We start from the raw sequence: 19,643 nt of genomic DNA, 5'->3' as shown, positions 1-19,643 counted from the left end.
TGGAAATAAATATTTCTGTCGGCCGCCTTGGGCGCCCCTCCCTGCCTCCCCCCTCCGCACGAGGCGCCTCCACCTGCGCCCCCTCCCCGCCTCCCCTCGGGCGCCGCCTCAGACCCCGCGCCTTCCCCGTCCTTGGGGTGTCCCGGCCGGCCGGTAGGCAGGCAGCGGGCCACGTCTGGCGCCGGCGAAGGCGGCGAGGCGAGGAGGAGCCCGCCGCCCCATCGCCTCGGCGGGGCGTCGTGGAGAGCGGGAGGCGGCGGCGGCGGCGGCGGGTGGGCCGGGCCTGGCTGGTGCGCCGCGGCGGCGGGCGGGCGGCGACTTGATGGGGACGGCGGCGGCGGCGGCTGGCAGCGGCGGGGGCGAGAGCTGGGCGGAGGCGCCCGCAGCAGCCTCGTCGTGACCGGTGGAGCCCTGGGCGGCCCGCGGCGTGGAGGCGGCAGCAGGTGAGGAGGGGCGCCTCCTCGGCTTCTGCTCTCCGGCTGGAGGCAGGTGACTGGGTGGCGGCGGCGGCGGCGGCGGCGCGTCTCCTCCCCTGGGCGCCGCTCCTTGGGCGCAGCCTGCAGGGTCGTCCCCGCCGCCGGCCTTCCTTCGCGGCCGAGCCCAGGAGGAGGAGGAGGAGGAGGAGGAGGAGGCGGTAGCTGCAGCCGCCCCGGTGGAGAAGGCGAGCGAAAGGGCCCCGAGCGGGAGGGGCAGAGAGAGACCGGGGGGGGGGTCTCCTTCGCGGCCGCCGCTTCATCCAGCCGCGCGCCGCTTCTTTCCTCTCCTTCTCCTTCTCCTTCTCCCTCGCCTCGCCTTTATTTTAAAAAGAGAGACGAGGCAGCAGAGAGCGAAGCCTGGCTGGTTTGCAAGGGGAAGAAGGAAGTGTCTGCATTGCAGAACCTCCGTCTCCGTCTCTCTCTCTCTCTCTCTCTCTCTCTCTCTCTCTCTCTCTCTCTCTCTCTCTCTCTCTCTCTCTCTCTCTCTCTCTCTCTCTCTCTCTCTCTCTCTCTCTCTCTCTCTCTCTCTCTCTCCCCCCCCCCCCCCCGGCCTCTCGCAGCTGCTCGGAAATGCCTTCCTGAGCCGGGATGCTGGAGCTTGGCTTGGCTTGAGGAGCAGGTAAGGGGAAAAGATTCAGAGTCTGCTAGACCCTGGTTGGTTTTTCAACAAACAAACAAACAAATGGGAGATGTACAAAGGTGTGTGTGTTTTGGGGTGTATCTAGTAGGTTGCTGGGCTGATCATGGCTCCCCTGCATGTGAGAACACCCTCCGTATAGTGGAGGTGAAGGGGGGGGCACTGGCAAAGAGGAGACCGACCATGAGAAGAAAGGATGCTAGGCCATCCTGCTGCTTGTTGCCTGCACAACCAATGCGTTTGTGCTGATATGTATGTGGGTCCCCATGCACATATGCACACGGGTTGTATCCTGTTCTCGTCTTCTGCCACCCCTCTGCTGCCTGCAAAAGACGACCTGGCAAGGATCAGTGTGAATAAGCACCTGACAGTTATGAAGAGGGGAGAATAGTGCGATGAGCTATCATGTGCCTGTCGAAAGTGATGCATCTGCAACAGCAGCTAAGAGGGAAACTGGGTTTTTGGTTTTGTGTGCATGTGTGCTTTGGCATGATGGTGATTTCTTTGAAAGTGGCACTGGATCACTGCAGAAATGTCACACCTGTAGATGTTTCTATGGAGACCCTCCTGAAGCCGGAGGCTGGGGTGGTAGCCTGTGCTGCAGCTTCCCACCACATGCCATAGTAACGCCACAGGAGGATATGTGGCTTCACAGAAAAGGAATATGGTCCTATTTGCTACAGAAATGGCACTGGACTCTTTGGTCTTCAGTGGCACTCTGGCAACAGAGTGTGGGGAAAGATGTTGTCACTTGACCCTTCAGATTTGGCCAGGGCCGATGATGTCATCTTGTAACAAACTTGTGTCTCCGTCAGCCTCTTCTTTCTCCCCCCCTCCCCCACAACAGTGCAGTAATTAGCAACACTTAACCTGGGCCTATGGCATACAATTAAATGCAAATAGCCAATAAATTAGAACAAAATTAATATGTGTCTTATGTCTTTAAAACGGTATTTCAGAATGCTTAAATTATGGAATGGATATTTGGAATGGTGTGAAACAACTGAAGAAATGATTGGTTTTAACCAGTTAGCTGTTGACTGAGGCTAGCATTCTTTCACCCTAGCAATACGAAAAAAGTAGGTCCATTCTATATGAGAACCCGTTTGTTTTTATATCTTGAAATTTTATTTAACTATTAAATCAACTGGTAGTTAAATGTTTGCTTGTTTTGCACTCAATCTAGAATTATTTATGTCTAATATTTGTTAACGTATATAGATAACGTCTCTCTAGCAAAAGCCCAGATTCCAGATAAGGTATGGTGGGCAATTGTGCAGTGTAGAGGACTCTCAATTCTTTTTCTCTCTCTTGACCCTTGCGAGATGCTTCTGGTAGGCCAGTGAATATTCCTGTAGTTGTTCGGCTTTTTTCCTGGAGGATATGAATTCGGTCCTGGCTCATTACTGGGTGTCAAGGTGCCTCTCAGGCTCATTTCCCACTCTGTTAAAACAGGGGTACAGTATTATGAAGAGGAGCAAGAAATCTTATTATTCTTGAGTCTAAAAATATAGCAGATGAGAAAAAAATGTTACTTGCTCTTTTGATTTTTTAAATTATTTTCAGTGCAAATTGATCACATTGTTCCTTAATATTTTTTTAGTAATAGGATCAGAATTTGACCTCCACATGCATAAGTATTTTGCACTGTAATGGAAGTATGTATCTCTAAGTGTAATATGTGTGTTTCTGTGTTGTCTCGTGCTTTATTTGCAGTGCTGCCTATTCGTGTCATGCACATCATGCCTATAATCCTGTAGCTGCTTTCTTCAGAGTAAGCCCCATTAAACTCATTGAGACTTGCTTCTGAGTAAATGTGTATATTGTACTTCAGCTGCCTGTTTATGTCAGACAATATTCATGTATCTGTCCTATAGCTAGGGTATTTGGGCCAAGAAGGAGATACACTGAGTTGCAATGGAGGCATTTAATTCAGTCTGTCAGAAGGCTTTTATATGTTACAGGTATTTATTTTAAGGAGCATGTATATCCCATTGAATTCGGTGGTGCTTACTCTGAGGTAGGTTGTGGGATTACAGCCTAAGAAAATAAGTTGAGGGAAAATCTGTATTTTATCATTTGTATTTGTTTTCGTTAGACCAATAGGCCTGATTCTCACCACTGTGTTTGGGTGTCAGACAAAGGAAGTTGTTGTATCTTCATTTTCAATCTGGTGGCATGAAATAAACTTTCAGACTGTAGTAGAGATAAACCATTTTCTCAGATATTACATTAATATTTTTGTTTTTGTTTTAAATGACACATTTTCAGTTATTGATATGGCTTTAATGGTCTGCAGTGATTATTGTTATGAAGCAAGCAGAGTCCATTAGAAATTACAGTTATATTTCATAGAAGGTATAGTCGCATAACACCCCCTCTCAGCTCTTTGTCTGTGTTTATAACATTTAAGCTCTCAGATGGAAGGAGTCTGGAGCTGTGGCCAGTGTTAGAAACTCAAATATATAAGGCAGTTGCCAAATGGCACCTTAAACCTAGGTTACAGTTGCCACAGAAGAATGTCGTGCCATTTCTCCCCCCGCAATGAGCCTTATTGTTATAATTATTTTTCATTTCATTTCTATATCAACACATTAAAAATAAAATAATCCCAAATAAAACAAATTCAAGCTTCAAGGAAAATATTTCAGATGCTTCTCTAAGTGACATTTTGCTTTTTCAATAATAATAATAATAATAATAATAATAATAATAATAATAATAATAATAATAATTTATTTATATCCCGCCCATCTGGGCGGCTTCTAACAGAATATTAAAATATTAAACTTTAAAAGCTTCTCTAAACAGGGCTGCCTTCAGATGTCCTCTAAAAGTCTTTTCTCTTTGAGATCTAAGCTGGTCTGTGACCGTAAGAATAAATTCAATTCAATTCAATTCTCTTTGACATCTGGTGGGAGGGCATTCCACTGGGCAGGAGCCACTACTGAGAAGGCCAGGGCCAGCTCTAAGGCAAGGCTGGGTGGCGCAAGACGCCAGGGCGCTGGGCCTCCAGGGGGCGCCATGCTGCTGTGCCTGTGGCAGCCGTGCTGCGCGCTGCACCCGCCAGACAGCCGTGCTGGGAAACGGGGCAGGGGGGCACCGGAGGGATCTTCGCACCACGGTGCCAGGGCGCCAGATACGCTTAAGATGGCTCTGGAGAAGGCCCTTTGCCTGGTTCCCTGTAACTTGGCTTCTCGCAGCGAGGGAACTGCCAGAAGGCCCTTGCGCTGGACTTCATTGTCGGGGCAGAACAATGGGGGTGGAGACGCTCCTTCAGGTATACTGGACTGAGGCCATTTAGGGCTTTAAAGGTCAGCACCAACAGTTTGAATTGTGCTCAGAAATGTACTGGGATATAGCTACTTAATTTATAGGGCTGCCCCATAGCAGATGTATTCTAGGAAGCCAGTGTGGTTAGAGTGTTGGACTAGGACCTGGGAGATCAGGGTTCAAATCTCCACTCAGTCATGAAGCTCACTGGGCCAGTCACAACTTCTTAACCTACCTCACAGGGTCGTTGTAGAGGTTAACTGAGGAGGGAGGAGAACCATGTACTCCTTGGAGAAAAAGGTGATATATAAATGGAATAAATAAGTTATTCTGCTTACCTGCTTAAGAAAGAAGAGGAGCCAGCCAGGTGCAGATGTCAGTTGCCCACCTGGCATCCAGGTATCTCCAGGTTGCAGTTGGACCCACAGCAGTTGCAAAACATGCCAGGCTAATTTTGAACACTGGCTGGGACTCCTCAACAGATCCTTGGGAGGTTTGAATAGGAGAAAGCATTCCTTTACATATACCCTTTCATTATGTAATGGTGGAAAGATCAGTCTGTTCAGCCAGACTTGAGTGGATAAATTATAGTATAAGAAAGTTGTGCTTACTTTCTACTCCAGCCACGAATATTCCATCACTAGTGCTTTTCTGAATGGTGAAATGGGACCAATAGCCTCACAGGCTTATTTTCTGTTGGGAGGCTGATGCTAAGACTGAAGTACCTCAACAGACTCCTGTGTAAGCTTAGCAGTCATGGGATAAATGGAGAAGCAGAGAGTAGAACTCAATGGACAGTTCTCCAAATGGAGAAATGTTGAAAATGGAATCCTTCAAAGATTGATTTTGGGACCTGTGGTTTTTAACTTGTGCGTAAATGATCTAGAGTTAGGGTAAGCAGCAAGATAACCAAGCTTGCTGCTGATAAAAAATTGTTCAGAGTGGTTAATGCAAAAAGCGATTGTGTAGAGGCCCAGCAGTAAAATGGCAAATGAAGTTCAGTGTAAGCAGTGAGAGAGGGAGAGCAGGATCCATACTGGGGTCAGAATCTAAGGGGAACAAAAATTGTGAAAGGTTGAAAAGTGGAAATCTAGATGGATGGTATCACGTAACAGTTAGAGAATTGGGGAGACAGCAGGGGATAAAGAAGGAAGTGTGGTGGATACGCTGTGACGGAGTGGGAGTGGGGTGAGGAGTAATAATGGATGTTATTTTCTGACTGAGTAAGATGGTCCGAAACTGGAATGACCTATGGAATTGGCTGAATCATCTGGGAGACCTCAAGTCAAGGGGGGGGGGCTGAATCAGATCTAAGTGTATAAATGTTATTAGGATAGAAGAAGCAATATCTGAATTTATGGATAATTTTTTGGAATAAATTCTAGGCTAAGGGGTGAAATAGAAGATAGATGGTTGGGAAAATAATTTCTGATTCGGAATAATTGATGATGAATTGTAGGTTAAGGTTAGTTGAAGTTTATAGATTAGGAATAGTTGAGAGACAATGAAAAAAAATGTGTCAAAATGATTTAAGATATAATATGAAAATTGCTTAAGTTGGATTTAAAAATGGACCCAGTGAGGGGGGAATTGAGGAAGTCTACAATGTCAAGTAAAAATTTGTTGTAATTGATATGTTTTTCTTTTTTATGTTTTTCTTTTTTGTTTTTGTGATGTTTTGTCTTTTGTATTGTTTTAAAATGAGTAAATATTATTTGAAGAAGAAAAAAGAAATTCAGCAAATGTAAAGTAATGCACATTGGGACAAAGTAGCTAACTTGACATATCTACCCATGGCAAATGAAGAGGAACAAGAGCTCGAGTTCATAATGCAGAGCTCAATCATGATGTTCATCCAGCTGTGAATTCCCTGTTAGGCATTATTAGGAAAGCAATATTTTCCCTTTCTTATCACAATCCTGTTATACAACCACATTTCAAATACAGAATACAGTTCTGGTTACCTCACCTCATTAAGGCTATTGCAGAGCTGGAAAAGTTTCTGAAACGGGTAACAAGAATTATCATGGGCTGGGAGCAACTCTCCTATGAGGACAGGTGATAACATTTGGTTTAGAGAACAGGGAAGTAAAAGGGGACATAAAGGAGGTCCATAAGATTATTTGTGATGTGGAGAAATGGATATAGAGAAGTTTTTCTCTTGCTCTCATCACACTAGAACACAGGGCCATCCAAAGAAGACTAAATTAAAGTACAGTGGTACCTCTACTTACAAATAACTCTACTTACGAATTTTTCTACTTACAAATGGAGCTCCGTCCGCCATCTTGGATGCGGTTTAGATAGGATTTTTTCTACTTATGAATTTTTAGATAGGGTTGCTTCGACTGATGAATTTTTTCTCCCAATGCATTCCTATGGGATTTGACTTACAATTTTTTTCGACTTACAAATGTGTGTTCGGAACACATTAAATTCGTAAGTAGAGGTACCACTGTACTTCTTCGCACAGTACATAGACTGTGTACTTTGCTGCCACATGATTCAGTGGTGGTCACCAACTTGGATGGCTTTAAAAGAGGATTAGACCAATTAATGGAGTATAAGGGTCTCTTGCAAATGCCATCTTATCAGGAGGTGCCTTGTGCACAATATAGGAATCAAGTCTTTAGTGTTGTAGAACCTCCCTTTCGGAGTTCCCTCTTGGTAAATATTAGATAGGTGCTGCCTTCGTTGTCTTTTCAGCACCTGCTGGGGGTCTTACTCTTTCCATAAGCCTTATAATTGGAGATCTTTTCCAGTATGCATCTGTATTGGAATTGTTTTTAGTTTCTTTAAGATGTTTTGTTTTGCTGCTTGTGTGTTTGCTACTCTAGAATCCCTTTGGGAGGAAGGGTGGGATATAAATTTAATACATAGAATAAAGAGTCAAATAATAAATATGGCTATCAATAACTACAATCAAGGGAGGTAATAGTACTGGTCCATTCCTCCTTGGTCAGACCACAGTTTAAGAAGAATATGGACAAGAAGAATATGGACAAGCTGGAATGTGTGCAGAGAAGGGTGACCAAGAGGATCAAGGGTCTGGAAACCAAGCCTTCTGAGAAGTGCTTGAAGGAGCTGGGTATGTTTTGTCTGGAAAAAAGGAGACTAAGAGGAGATACAATAGCCATCTTCATATATCTGAAGGGCTGCCACATGGAAGAGGGAACAAGCTTGTCTTCTCCTGCTCTAGAGGTTAGGACTCAAACCAATGGCTTCAAGTTATAAGACAGGAGATTCTGACCAAACATCAGAAAGAACTTTCTGACAGTAAGAGCTGTTGGGCACTGGAATAGATTCCCTTGGGAGTTTGTGCGCTCTCCGACACTGGAGGTTTTTAAGCAAAGTTTGGATGGCCCTGTGTCATGGATGCTTTAGCTGAGGTTCCTGCATTGCAGGGGGTTGGACTAGATGACCCTTGGGTACCTTCCAACTCACAATCAATCAATAAACTTTATTTGCATAGCCAACAGCCATAGCAACAGAATACACACAAAATAGAATTAAATCAACATGAATAAAAGAATATATGACTATGATTATCGTTTAAAAGGTAGCCCTTAATCTCATTGCACCCTCGATGAATCTGGCAACTTTTGATCTGATAGAAGAAAAAACAACTTTTGATCTGATAGAAGAAAAAACAACATGGCCTCAGTTGGGCGGCCTGGGATAGTTAGAAGTAGGGGTGTAACTCTACCATTCTATGATTCTACTAGCTATGCTGAATATGTTCTCTCTCCACTATTGGAGGTCGTATGCCTCTGTATACCAGTTGTATATTCAAGTAGGAATCCAAGTGGGCAGAATGCCACTGCCTTCTACTTGTAAGCTTCCAATAGGTATCTGGTTTCCCAGGGCTCTTTCTAGCTTCTTATCCATAGTTATGGTAGCACATCACAAACTATGGTGTGCTGAAGTTGTAGATGGTTTATCCAGTGCAAATGATTAGTGATGGAGTTGCAAGTGTATAGTATAAGAATTTTTAAAAACACGTTACATTGTGTAATAACCTCATTGTACTTTTAGGCCTGTGGTTCAATCTGTAATCTGAATAGTACTGGAAGGGGGAATTTTCTAATTTTTCCATCTTACTGAATGCTCCATTTTAATAAGAATTTGCTTTACTGTGTTGCCTTAAGTAAAATGAATTAATGCTTTAAAATGAAAAATCAGTGGTTTTAAAAGTCATTCTTCAAAAGAGCTGGTAGAAAGCAGCTAAAGCAGCAATTTGTATTTTTCTAAGGAGGAAAGTTGGAACTTGGTCAGTGAATCTTTCAAAATTGAAGGTTGCAGATTCCCTTCTTCTTTTCAATTTTTAAAAGACTTTTTAGATCAGTGTTTCTCAACCAGTGTGCCTCCAGATGTTTTGGGACTACAACTCCCATCATCCCTAGCTAGCAAGACCAGTGGTCAGGAATGATGGGAGTTGTAGTCCCAAAACATCTGGAGGCACACTGGTTGAGAAACACTGTTTTAGATTGAGATATTGGTCATGTAACATTGAACCACAGCTTAATTAAACTTTGTTTTGATTTGAACAAGACAATGTGACAAAGACCATGCTTTGCTCCCCTGTTCCATTTCTTCAGCCCACTGAGAAGGAAATCAGAGACTGGCCTGCTAAGTGTGAAGCAGCACTCATGGTTTGTCTGCTAACAAACCACAGTGTTAATCCAAGGATTGTTGGAAGACGAAGCTAATAATGAATGCCGGTTTGCATGCTGCTGTAGCTCCTGGCACGCTGATGAAAAGAGTGGGCGAGGAGCAAAGTGCACCTTTACATTATTTTATTTGTCTGCTGTCCTTAAAATGAGTCAAGAACAATGAACATCAAACATATAAAATATACAAAATGTTTTATACAATACAGTAAGCTAAATTATATAAAACAAAACAAAATAGCACCTTTAAGAATTGTAATTGATCATTTAAAACAAATATATGTAAATTGGTAATGAGGAGCTATCCACTTATTTATCAGATTGTGGCAGCCTGGGCAAGTAACAGTGTTTTCAGTTGGTGTATGAAACCTAACTATGTGTGGGACAGATATGCTTCTAAATGTGGGTCGTTCCAGAATTGGGACCCTAGAACAGATAAAGCTTTTCTACACATCCCCTCAACCCCAGACTTGGTGGGGGATGCAAGCAGAGCCCCCACCCCCTTAGGTTTTGAACTGGTTGGTATTGGAGGAGGTAACCAATTGGAGGAGCGAACCAGAGCAGCACATGGAAACGCCATTTACCTTCCCGCTGTAGTGATACCTATTTATCTACTTGCACTTTGACGTGCTTTCAAACTGCTAGGTTGGCAGGAGCAAGGACCGAGCAACGGGAGCTCACCCCATCGCGGGGATTCGAACCGCCAACCTTCTGAATGGCAAGCCCTAGGCTCTGTGGGCCCCAAGCTGTATATCGTTTTGCAATCCACCATTGACACTTATACCAAGCCTAGTAGCATACAGGCAGCCATTGCAGAACTTTGTAAGGTGATCCTACTTCATTGATCCAGTTAATAACTTGGCAGCCACATTCTGTCATAGTTGCTGATTCTGGGCCATTTTCAAGTGTAGCTCCAGGTGGAGCACATTGCAATAATCCAAACATGAGGTCACTGGAGTATGGATTTCAGATAGCAGGATCTCCCATTCCAGGAACAGGCCAACTGGTGAAAGACTGTACTTGCCACCTAGACCTCCAATGACGACTGTTGATCATTGTCCACAAATGGTGAACCTGCTCCATCCAGGGGGAAGACAAGAGAGGAATCTAGGGTATAGAAGCATATCCTGATAAGGACACTCTGCAGTGCTGGGGATACACTGTACTATTTTATTCTTTTGATGAAGAGTGGTATATAAATTTTAATAATAATAATAATAATAATAATAATAATAATAATAATAATAATAATTTGTGTGTTGAGGCTTTACTTGTTTATTTTTTAAAAGCAATCTTTTTGTTATACACACAGGCTTAGGTCGAGAGACAGCGGAGTCTGCTTCTGGGGGTGAAGTCAAACTGCTGTGTTAGCAACACCCAATTGACCTCCCCAGCGTCCAAGCCTGGGCAGTGTGTATGGCAGTGCTGGGCTGCCCAGATCAAGGGTCCTCACTGCTGTGGTCCATTGGAAAGCAGAGCAAGATGTTTGGCACTAGCTTTGCAGAAGTACCCGGAAGGAGGCATGCAGGGCGCCATCCAACCCCCTTAGGGACTCCATTCCAGATTTGTGTTGAGTTTACTCCTGAGCTTTTTCTTCTCCCAAAGATATCCCACAAGGCAGTGGATGTTTCAGATAATAGTTTTTCTTTTCCTAGATGGGCTACTTTCCCAGGGCGATGAGCTGCATCTGCCCTCACATGCTCTATAGCACATGCAGCAGGGCTGAGCAATGTATGGCTTTCAACATTGTGATATATCACCAGTTAAGCATTGCAATATACCAGTATACAGTGGTACCTCTCTACTTACGAAGGCAATCCATTTTGCACCCCCAAAAGTCCGTAAGTAGAGCGCTGCTACTTCTCATGTGTGAAGTGCGTAGATCGCCTCTACGCATGTGTGCATGACGAACCCAGAAGTAAACACTGGGTTTGCTGCGTTCGTAACCTGAAAAGCCGCAATGTGAAGCAAATGTAACACGAGGTATGACTATCTTGATAGAACTATGGAGAGATGAACAGGGTAATGTCCTGGCTACTTAGAGGTCTAAAACTGAAACATTTTTTCTTACCCTTAGCATACTGCTACAACTATTATTTTATAGTACAGAGCAACAGGGGTGGCAGGAATCATGAGAAAAGCGATGACCGGATCCGCATTTCCCCCCAGATCATGATTTTTTGTGTAGCACACACATACATAGTGACTCGTGATATATTCCCATGTTGAATATTATTAAACTGTTACCATGGAATGGATTTCAAACAGATTTGGATGATGTATTGATACAACGCCCGGCCCTAATGTGCAGAAACTGCCTTCTTGAGCTACTAGTGGGCTCATCCACTCCATCCAACAGAGCCTGTCTTCGCATGCAAGGGAAGTTCCTAACTCACAGAGGGTTTGAGTCCCATCAGCTACCCACACCTGATTTAACTGGCCAGGCAAAGCCATTCCTGGGATTGTGGCCACTGTTGCATGTTGACAGTGCAGGGTGGGGCTCAAGGGTGGACAAACTACCCCAGAAGGAGCCCACCAGAGGTGCTACCCCTCCCCTAACACCCCATATATCCCTTGTTGAGCAACAACAGCTCTAGCAACTTTTGTTGTTTTTGAACATAAAGTTGTTATACCAGTGATTTAAAAAAAATACAAGTAGTATTTTTCTCTGATTTGTTCATTTTTAAATAATTGAACACAAAAGTATTTCCTAGGGTTTTTTTAAAAAACAAATATTCAAGTAAAACTAATTCATGCTTTGAATATCAAGATAGTAAATGGAGAAAATGTATGGACAACATTTCCGGTCTGAACTTCATGTTTCCATTGAAATAAATTGCATACTTAGGTCAACAGTATTTTTGAAGATCAAGTAAGCTATTACTTTAATCTTAATTGCCGCAAATAAATGCAATAAATATAATTACAATAATTTTTTAACCGAAGTTTTAATGAATCTTGTAACGAGGATAAAGAAAAACAGGAATTGCAGACTTTCAGACACAAGTTTTTAAGAATAATTAGTATTTGTCACAGCTTCATGCAGCCGTCGATTTTATTACTGGACACCTAGGCTGTTTTAGTTGTGAGAACTGCAACAATCACATGAAAGCTGCTCCTGCAGATAAATGGTAAACAAATCAATTGGCAATCTCAACTAATGATGTGTGTTGGCCCTTTGAGGCCAGGGCAGGTATTAATTGCCTATATAGCAAATAGTTATGCTTAAGAACATGGGTAGGAAAACTAAGGCCCGGGGGCTGGATCCGGCCCAAGTGCCTTCTAAATCTGGTCCGCGGACGGTCCAGGAATCAGCTGTTTTTACATGAGTAGAATGTGTGCTTTTGTTTAAGATGCATCTCTGGGTTATTTGTGGGGCATAGGAATTCGTTCAAACCCCCCATCCAGTCCAGCCCCCCACAATGTCTGAGGGACAGTGGATCGGCCCCCTGCTGAAAAAGTTTTCTGACCCCTGGTTAAGAAGGTCAAGGGAGTGTACAAACACCATGAAGTTCTTTTACTAAATCAGATGTATTCAATTTGCCTTTCTGGAGTGAAAATCCAAACCAGTTAAAATAACTTTAGTTTAAAATACTTTAAAATACTAGCCAAACAAATCTGAATAAAAATAAATACAAGCGAAAGGAGTGTCACGCCACAAATAATGGTCTCTATTTAGATCTCTGTGTCTCCTTTACAGTTCATGGCTATATTGTCCAGAGTCTTATTTCTCATCTTTTTGACCGCCCAAGCAGAAAAGGCAACTTAATGAGTCACTGAAAGAGACATCTTTCCTCTATGGACGGTAAAGTGAGAAATCGCCTCCTGGGTCCAAGGTATAGTAAGTAGTGCAAGATGTCTTCCCCGTGCAGCTCACATATACAGTGGTACCTTGGTTTGTGAACAGTCTGCTTCGCGTACATTTTGGATTATGAACATGTCAAACCCAGAAGTGTGTGTCCGGTTTGCGAACTTTTTTTGGATTACGAACAAATGTTTTTGTTTACGTACAATTTTTTTGGGATTACGAACAAATTTTTTGGCAAAAGCGTGCCTTGGGTTATGACCTGTTTTGGTTTATGAATGGACCTCCGGAATGGATTATGGTAGTAAACCAAGGTACCACTGTACTATGTCTTCATATGGTACCCTGCTGTATTGTCCATCCGGGACGGCAGACGGCATAGCTTTGAAAACACAGCTCAGTAAAAGCGAATCTAAGTGAGGCTGGCCAGAGATTTGACAAATAAATGGCTCTAAAATGGACCTTTTTTAGAAGGGGGAACCAAGGAGAGCATTTAGAGGATTTGATTGCTTGCAGATCATGTAGTGATTCTGTCCAGTGGCACCAATCTCTTAATTGGTGTGAAGTGGAAATGTAAAATCTTTTGAAACGTGGTTAAATTTAATACTGAAAACATTTAATACAGTCTTACCTTGGTTGTCGAATGCCTTGGTACTCAGACGTTTTGGTTCCCGAACGACGCAAACCCAGAAGTGTGTGTTTGCAAATGTTTTTTGGAAGCCGAACGTCCAACGTGGCTTCCAATTGAGTGCAGGAAGCTCCTGAAGCCAATCAGAAGCTGCGCCTTGGTTTTTGAACTGTTCCAGGAGTCAAACAGACTCCCAGAATGGATTACGTTCGACAACCAAGGTACCACTGTACTGAAAAATTTGTTATTGTGACCCACCTAACCTATTGTATTTTCAAATCTGTGAGTGCAAAGGAAGTTGTGAACCATGTGCACTTTGAACAATGAGCATCTTTTGTAAATGAGGGCTATGGGAGTTAGTCAAACAGTTGCTTCTTCTGGGTGAATGTAGTATGTCCGGGGGGGGGGGGGGGGAGGGTGTCGCGAATTCCTTCACGGCGCTTTAGCAGAGATGTTAAGAGTTCCAGTTTCTTTAGTGCAGTATATTTATTGTGAGCTATATACAAATATCTACAGGCAGTTTATACACAAGCAGTTCATACACTCTCTAAACCTCTCACTGACCACACCCTTCTACACCACCACCACACCAACACTGCTGGATAGGTTTCCCCTTTAAACCACTGACAGCCAATCAACTGACAGCACATTACTGCTGAGTCATTCTGACCCAGCACTTCTACAGAAAGTATTGCATCAGCCAGTTTCACTTTACTAGTACACTCAGGCCTGCAGACTTACTATTTCATACAGCATTCTGTGGATCCCAACAGCCCTTTTCAGTACAAAGGCCCTTTAATAGTAGTGGATAAGTTTTCACATTGTTCGTGAGTCTTGAAGTTCTCGAGATTCACACTTTCATGTTCATCATAATTTTTGATTTTGAGAGCGTGGTGATAAAATACAACTGTGATCTCTTTCTACTGGTGCTGTGAATTAGGGATGCAATGATATGGTGCGTCCAGATTTAACAGTTTTGCTCTCCTCTCAATCTTTGCTTAGTTAAATTAGGTCATTGAATATATTGGTTTCTAAATGCAAATGGAAGAACCAGAGACCCTTCAAATGTAGTTACAAATATCTTATAAAAACATTAGACTTCACCCTGATCTGTATTCAGGACTGTGTCCTTTCCCCTCCCCCTCCTTCCTTCCCTTCCCCTTGATCAAAGAGGGCAGGTGTCTTCTGAGCATTTCTCACAGTGATGAATGGCTGGTTCACATAGTTTTGTGCTTGTGGCCAGTGCCAGCTGACCTTGGGCATGCACACAGATGAATGGGAAATGAAATGTTATATATGAACCGGACAATCACAGATGTAGATCTGCAGCAATTCCTGTTCTTGCCACAGCCATTCAGTCTCATTCATGTCAGTGGATTGGTGAAATTGATTAGCCCAGCTAGCAATTGTCTTATATCCCAATCTGTGCCACTTTTTATGGAAAACTTCAAAAATAAAACTATTTTTAAAACAAATGATATATTAAAACTGCATGTTTGTTGACATGATGTCACCCTAAGAACAGAAAAGGAGTTCTGCTGGATAAGACCAGTCTAGCCCATCCTTCTGTTCCCTCTGTCCCTGCTCCCCAACAACTAGTATTTGGAGGCATGCTGCTTCTGATCCTGATAACAACATATAGCCAACCTGCTTAGTAGCCATTGATAGCCTTATCCTCCAAGGGTTAATGGCATAGCTTTTAATATCAGCTACTTATTGCCATCACATTTTGTGGTAGGAAATTCCATAAATTAACTGGGGGGGGGGTAGTGTGGTTGAAGTTATTATTTGATATAAAATGTGTATAAAGTATGAGGTCCTTTTTGTGGTATTGTTGCCCTTTACGCCAGAGGAAATGATTTTAAAAATGAGGGAATATGAAAATTGAGAGTGAGGAGCTTCAATTCTTTTAGGATCCTTGAAAGCATCTTAAAACCACTGTAATAAAAGCTTAAATGAATTGTATACCATAGGCTGGAAAAAGTTTGAACAATTATAAGAGGATGCCAGTTTGGTTAATGAACAGAATTAAGGAAGCTGTAAAAGGTGAGAGGGCTTCCTTTAAAATTAGGAAGTCATAGGAGGAAAATATGAAAGAGCATGATTTTTGGCCAAAAAAAAAGTACCGGTAAGATGACAATTGGGCAGTAAAAAAAGATTTTGGAGATTTATTACTAAAAACAACAAACAATACTACAACAAACAATAGCAAGAGTGACAGAATCACTTGGAGAGAACTAGTTTAGGATATATGGGAGACATGTCCATTGATCTTTCTAAGCTGCTTTTCAACTTTTCCCTCATTTTGTGATAAAGCCTTCTGTGCTAGGCTACTGTACCTTGTTAGTGTGACTCCTGGAAATGGGGGCAGTACCCAAAACCTCTCAAATGCCCCTCTCATGCCATTAGCTCTTCAGGTGAAATATTGCTCTTTATGCCTGTTTTCAGACGTTGGGTATTATTTATGTCTGAAGTCTTCTCTGTAGTGTGTTACTTTGAGGAATTCTGCTCATTCTTGATTTTAGAAAAGTGGTAAAGCAACCTTATTGAAAAGGGCTTTGGGTTTTTTGAAGGAATTGCAGCAGCTTTATGAATTTCTGTTACAGTAGTTGTTTTGTTCTTAAGTAGACCTGGGTGATGTATTGATCCATCGCCCTGGACTGGTATGAGGGCCAGAGTCTGGTGGCTGCTTCACCCAGCGGTATATTGCGGGTGAAGCAGCCACCGCTCCTGAGTCCCCCTGCTACTGGAGGGTGAAGTCGCCACAGCGCTCTGGCCCTCATACCGCAGAGGGAGGAGCAAGCTGCCCTGGTGAGGGACTGGAGCTGATACAGCTTGTTCCTCCCTTCTTTAAACTTTTCCACAGAGGGGTGGGCGACTTTAGCGAAACCCCCACTCTGACTTGTCTGACAAGCTGGAGGCAGGGCAGGGGGTTGATCAGCTGAGAAGCGGGCTTCCTTGAGCCAGAGGGGGGGCTTCGTTAAACTGCTCTGCTGAGGGGCGTGCAGCTGCCCATGCCCCTCAGCCATAGCTGCCAAGTCTCCCGTATTCCCCGGGAAACCCCCGTTTTTCCGGCTGTCCCCAGCCGAAAAAACGGATTTTTTTGTTTCCCCCCGGTTTATTCTGGCGCGGTGGCCATTTTGGAACTGGGCGGAGCATGCTCAGAAGCGACTTTTGATGCTGCTTTGCCCAGTTCCAAAATGGCTGCAGCGTGACTTCTGGTGCGGCAGCCATTATGGAACAGGGCAGAGCAGCATCAAAAGTCGCTTCTGAGCATGCTCCGCCCAGTTCCAAAATGGCGGCAGCGCTACTTCCAGTTTGCTACTTCCGGTCCAGTCCCTTATTTCTCAGGCCGGAACTTGGCAGGTATGCCCTCAGCAGAGCAGTTTAAAGAAGCCAGCCACCTGTGTCTCAACTGCTTTTGCATTGGCGGGCAGGGGGTGGGCAGGTTACCTCTTTTTCCCAGGAGGCAGAGGCAGCAGCCTGCCCGCTCGCCCCCACTTGCCCACCTGTGCCAAGGCAGTGGCAGCTGAGACAGCTGCGCAAATGGAGTGTTTGCCTGCCTGTCTGCCTGCCTGCCTGCTTCAGTCCCTTAGCCCGGACAGGACAGGGAGGTGCTGGAGGAGGAGGAAGCTTTGCCCTGTGCCTTGCGTGGCTGGGCTCCTTCTGTGTGCTGGGCGCTGGAGGAGGCTGCGGATTTGCCCACCTGGCCTGGACAGGAATAGGCAGAAGCTGCGCACGGTGATGCTAATGGTCTCTTTGGCAGGCAATTGCCTTCTTCCTCCCCGCTTCCTTTCCGACATTGTAATGTACTACCATATCGCAAAGTTTAGCTGGTGGTCTATTACAGTGTTGGAAAACAGACATCAGCCAGCCCTATTCTTAATATTGGAATTTTAATACTATAAGCTACTGAACTACACTATTGTTGTGCATTTTCATTGATTAACAGTTGCTTAGATGACCAGTGTGCTGGAGAGATAGGATATACTTTTAAAGAAATAAATACATTAATAGAGACTAAGTGGGAATGTGATGCAAAAAGCCAGATGGAAAGGAAGAGGGGTTGATTGTGTTCCTTATCCATGGTGTTTCCCTTTCTTTGTGTATAACTAGCAGAAAACTGATTTTTAAATTCTCTTGTTAGGACTGCTTTTTGTTTTATTATGCTATAAGTGGCAGAAAAGAGAATGTTGTGGGGTTGAGTTCAGCTCAGTGTGTAGAGAGAACACACTAGTTGAAATAGAAAGGGTATTAGGATTTGCACTAAACATTGTTTTTCATACCAATAACATAGCCCCTAGTCGGACATAAAAACAGAATTGCCTGAGCATTCTTACTGTGCTGGGAAATATAACTCTGCTTCTATATTACTGAAGACTGCATAAAAAGCAAGTACTTCTCTTAAATGCTTCTCTTATAGGAAAGGACTTTGACATCTTCAGATTCTGTGAGCAGCATGAGAAAGCAAGCTTGTTCTTGTGCAGATCTCAGATGGATAATATTCAGTGACTTTTCCTCCACAATCCTTTTCCGTAAGTGATGGACTCAATTATTGTAATTTTACTCAATGTGTACCATTGCTAGTATATTAGTGTAACTGACATTTTAAATGCAAATAATAAAATCAAACAAAGGCTGGATTTAGACACATCTAAAAGGTGTTTCAGGAAAATGCGTTGTAAAGCTCAAAGTGTTGGTGAAAGAGGGAACTCCACAGCGCCACCTGGTGTCACAGTCTTATAATGCAAATAGAACGATTTTTCTTTACTAATGTACCGTAGCTGAGTCCAAAATTTAATCTTTACAGATTGCCAGTAGTATGCACAGAGCTATTGGGGAGCACTAACTGGTTGGCCATTAGCCAACCACTGAAAGAAACTAGCAGTAGTGATAAGAGTAATTCATGCCTTTAAAGATAGGCTTCTGATACTTCATTCCTAACAACCTGTATCAGTAGGGGATATACGTAATGAAGATCACTTTCACCTGTGGTTTGCAAAGCTTCCATTGACATATGCATCAAATAAGTGTGCCTCTGTTTACTGCCTGCCCTCTATAATTGTATTTATAGACAGGTTTTGAAAATGATAGTTTAGCAGGAATCTACTACAACTAACAACTCTTCAGGCTTCCCTATAGTTACCCACCTTGCACTTTCACAACCGCCTCACTCTACAAAGAATAGTATCAAGGCCAAGATGGAGAAATTGAACACTAATATCCAGGAAAGGCTTGATGCTGGTTCAGCAGTTGTTCACCAGAGGTTCCCCTTTGACTTAAAGCTATGAGCAGCATATAATAAAATCAGGAATGAATTGTACTGTTAAGAGTATTGGCAGGCTTATGTTCTCTGTTGGGTTCCTGTGAATTGTGAAAATTGTGAATTTTCACTGAACTTGAAAATATGGCAATTTAGAAGATGACATTTTGTTAATATTTTTCTCCCCGCCCCCTTTCTTTCTCTCTGGCTTGCAGTTGCATTGAGCTCCTAGAATTTACACTGTGCAGTTGAACGCCATAATTTTCTGGGGTTGGACAGATTCTAGAGAATGGCCCTTAAATGTTCCTTTGTATACATTGATTTTCTTTTGATGACTAAGCATGTGGTGTTCACTTCTGGTTGTTGTTTTCTGCCATTCCTGTAAGTGTGTGCTGTTTGATTGATTGTCCAAGACTGCTTTCCCCCTCATGTACTAAAGCAAATTACTATTGATGCAGTATTCCAGAAACCGCTGTGCTCCAGGAGACAATGTAATTCTACAAATGGCTCCACAGTTTGTCTTTAGGTTCAGTTTGCTCAGGGACTGTTGTATTTTACTTTTTTAAACTACCTCCAGCTTCCTGCTCCTAGATCTGTACCTGTACGTTGATCCTTTCTGCATATACTTGGATAAAGGGAAGAGAAGGCCTTGCCTCATCCATGCATGCCCAGTGTCTCAGATTCAAGCCTCAACATCTCCAGAGGGCTGCTGCTAGTCAGAATAATAGACAATCCTGAGTTAGTTCAATTGTCTAACTTGGTATAAGGCAGCAGTTTATGTTCTTATGATGAATATAATTTCTCTTGCATATCACTTTAATTTTAAAACTCCATAAGATTAATCTGAAATAGTGTTGCTGTTATTGGCCAGAATGAAATCAAATGAACTGA

General features: G+C 43.3%; 1 protein-coding gene across 5 annotated transcripts in view; it reads left to right on the top strand.

Annotated features, from left to right (window-relative positions):
- Positions 1-302: 302 nt before the first annotated feature.
- Positions 303-19,643, top strand: part of OTUD7A (OTU deubiquitinase 7A) — a 102,424-nt gene continuing 83,083 nt past the window's right edge. For 2 of the 5 annotated variants that reach the window (XM_088656600.1, XM_088656602.1), the window contains exons 1-2: positions 303-443; positions 17,913-18,024. The gene's annotated coding sequence lies outside the window, so the exon portion shown is untranslated. Of the gene's footprint in view, positions 444-653; positions 1,096-17,567; positions 18,025-19,643 lie in introns of those variants that run through there. The other 3 variants (XM_088656601.1, XM_088656603.1, XM_060282505.2) reach the window with 3 other exon arrangements.

This window comes from Zootoca vivipara, chromosome 13 (genome assembly GCF_965207765.1).
Source record: "Zootoca vivipara chromosome 13, rZooViv2.hap1.1, whole genome shotgun sequence".
NCBI lineage: Eukaryota > Metazoa > Chordata > Lepidosauria > Squamata > Lacertidae > Zootoca > Zootoca vivipara.
Note: the sequence above shows the minus strand (reverse complement) of the source record. Positions and strands in the feature narration are given on the sequence as shown.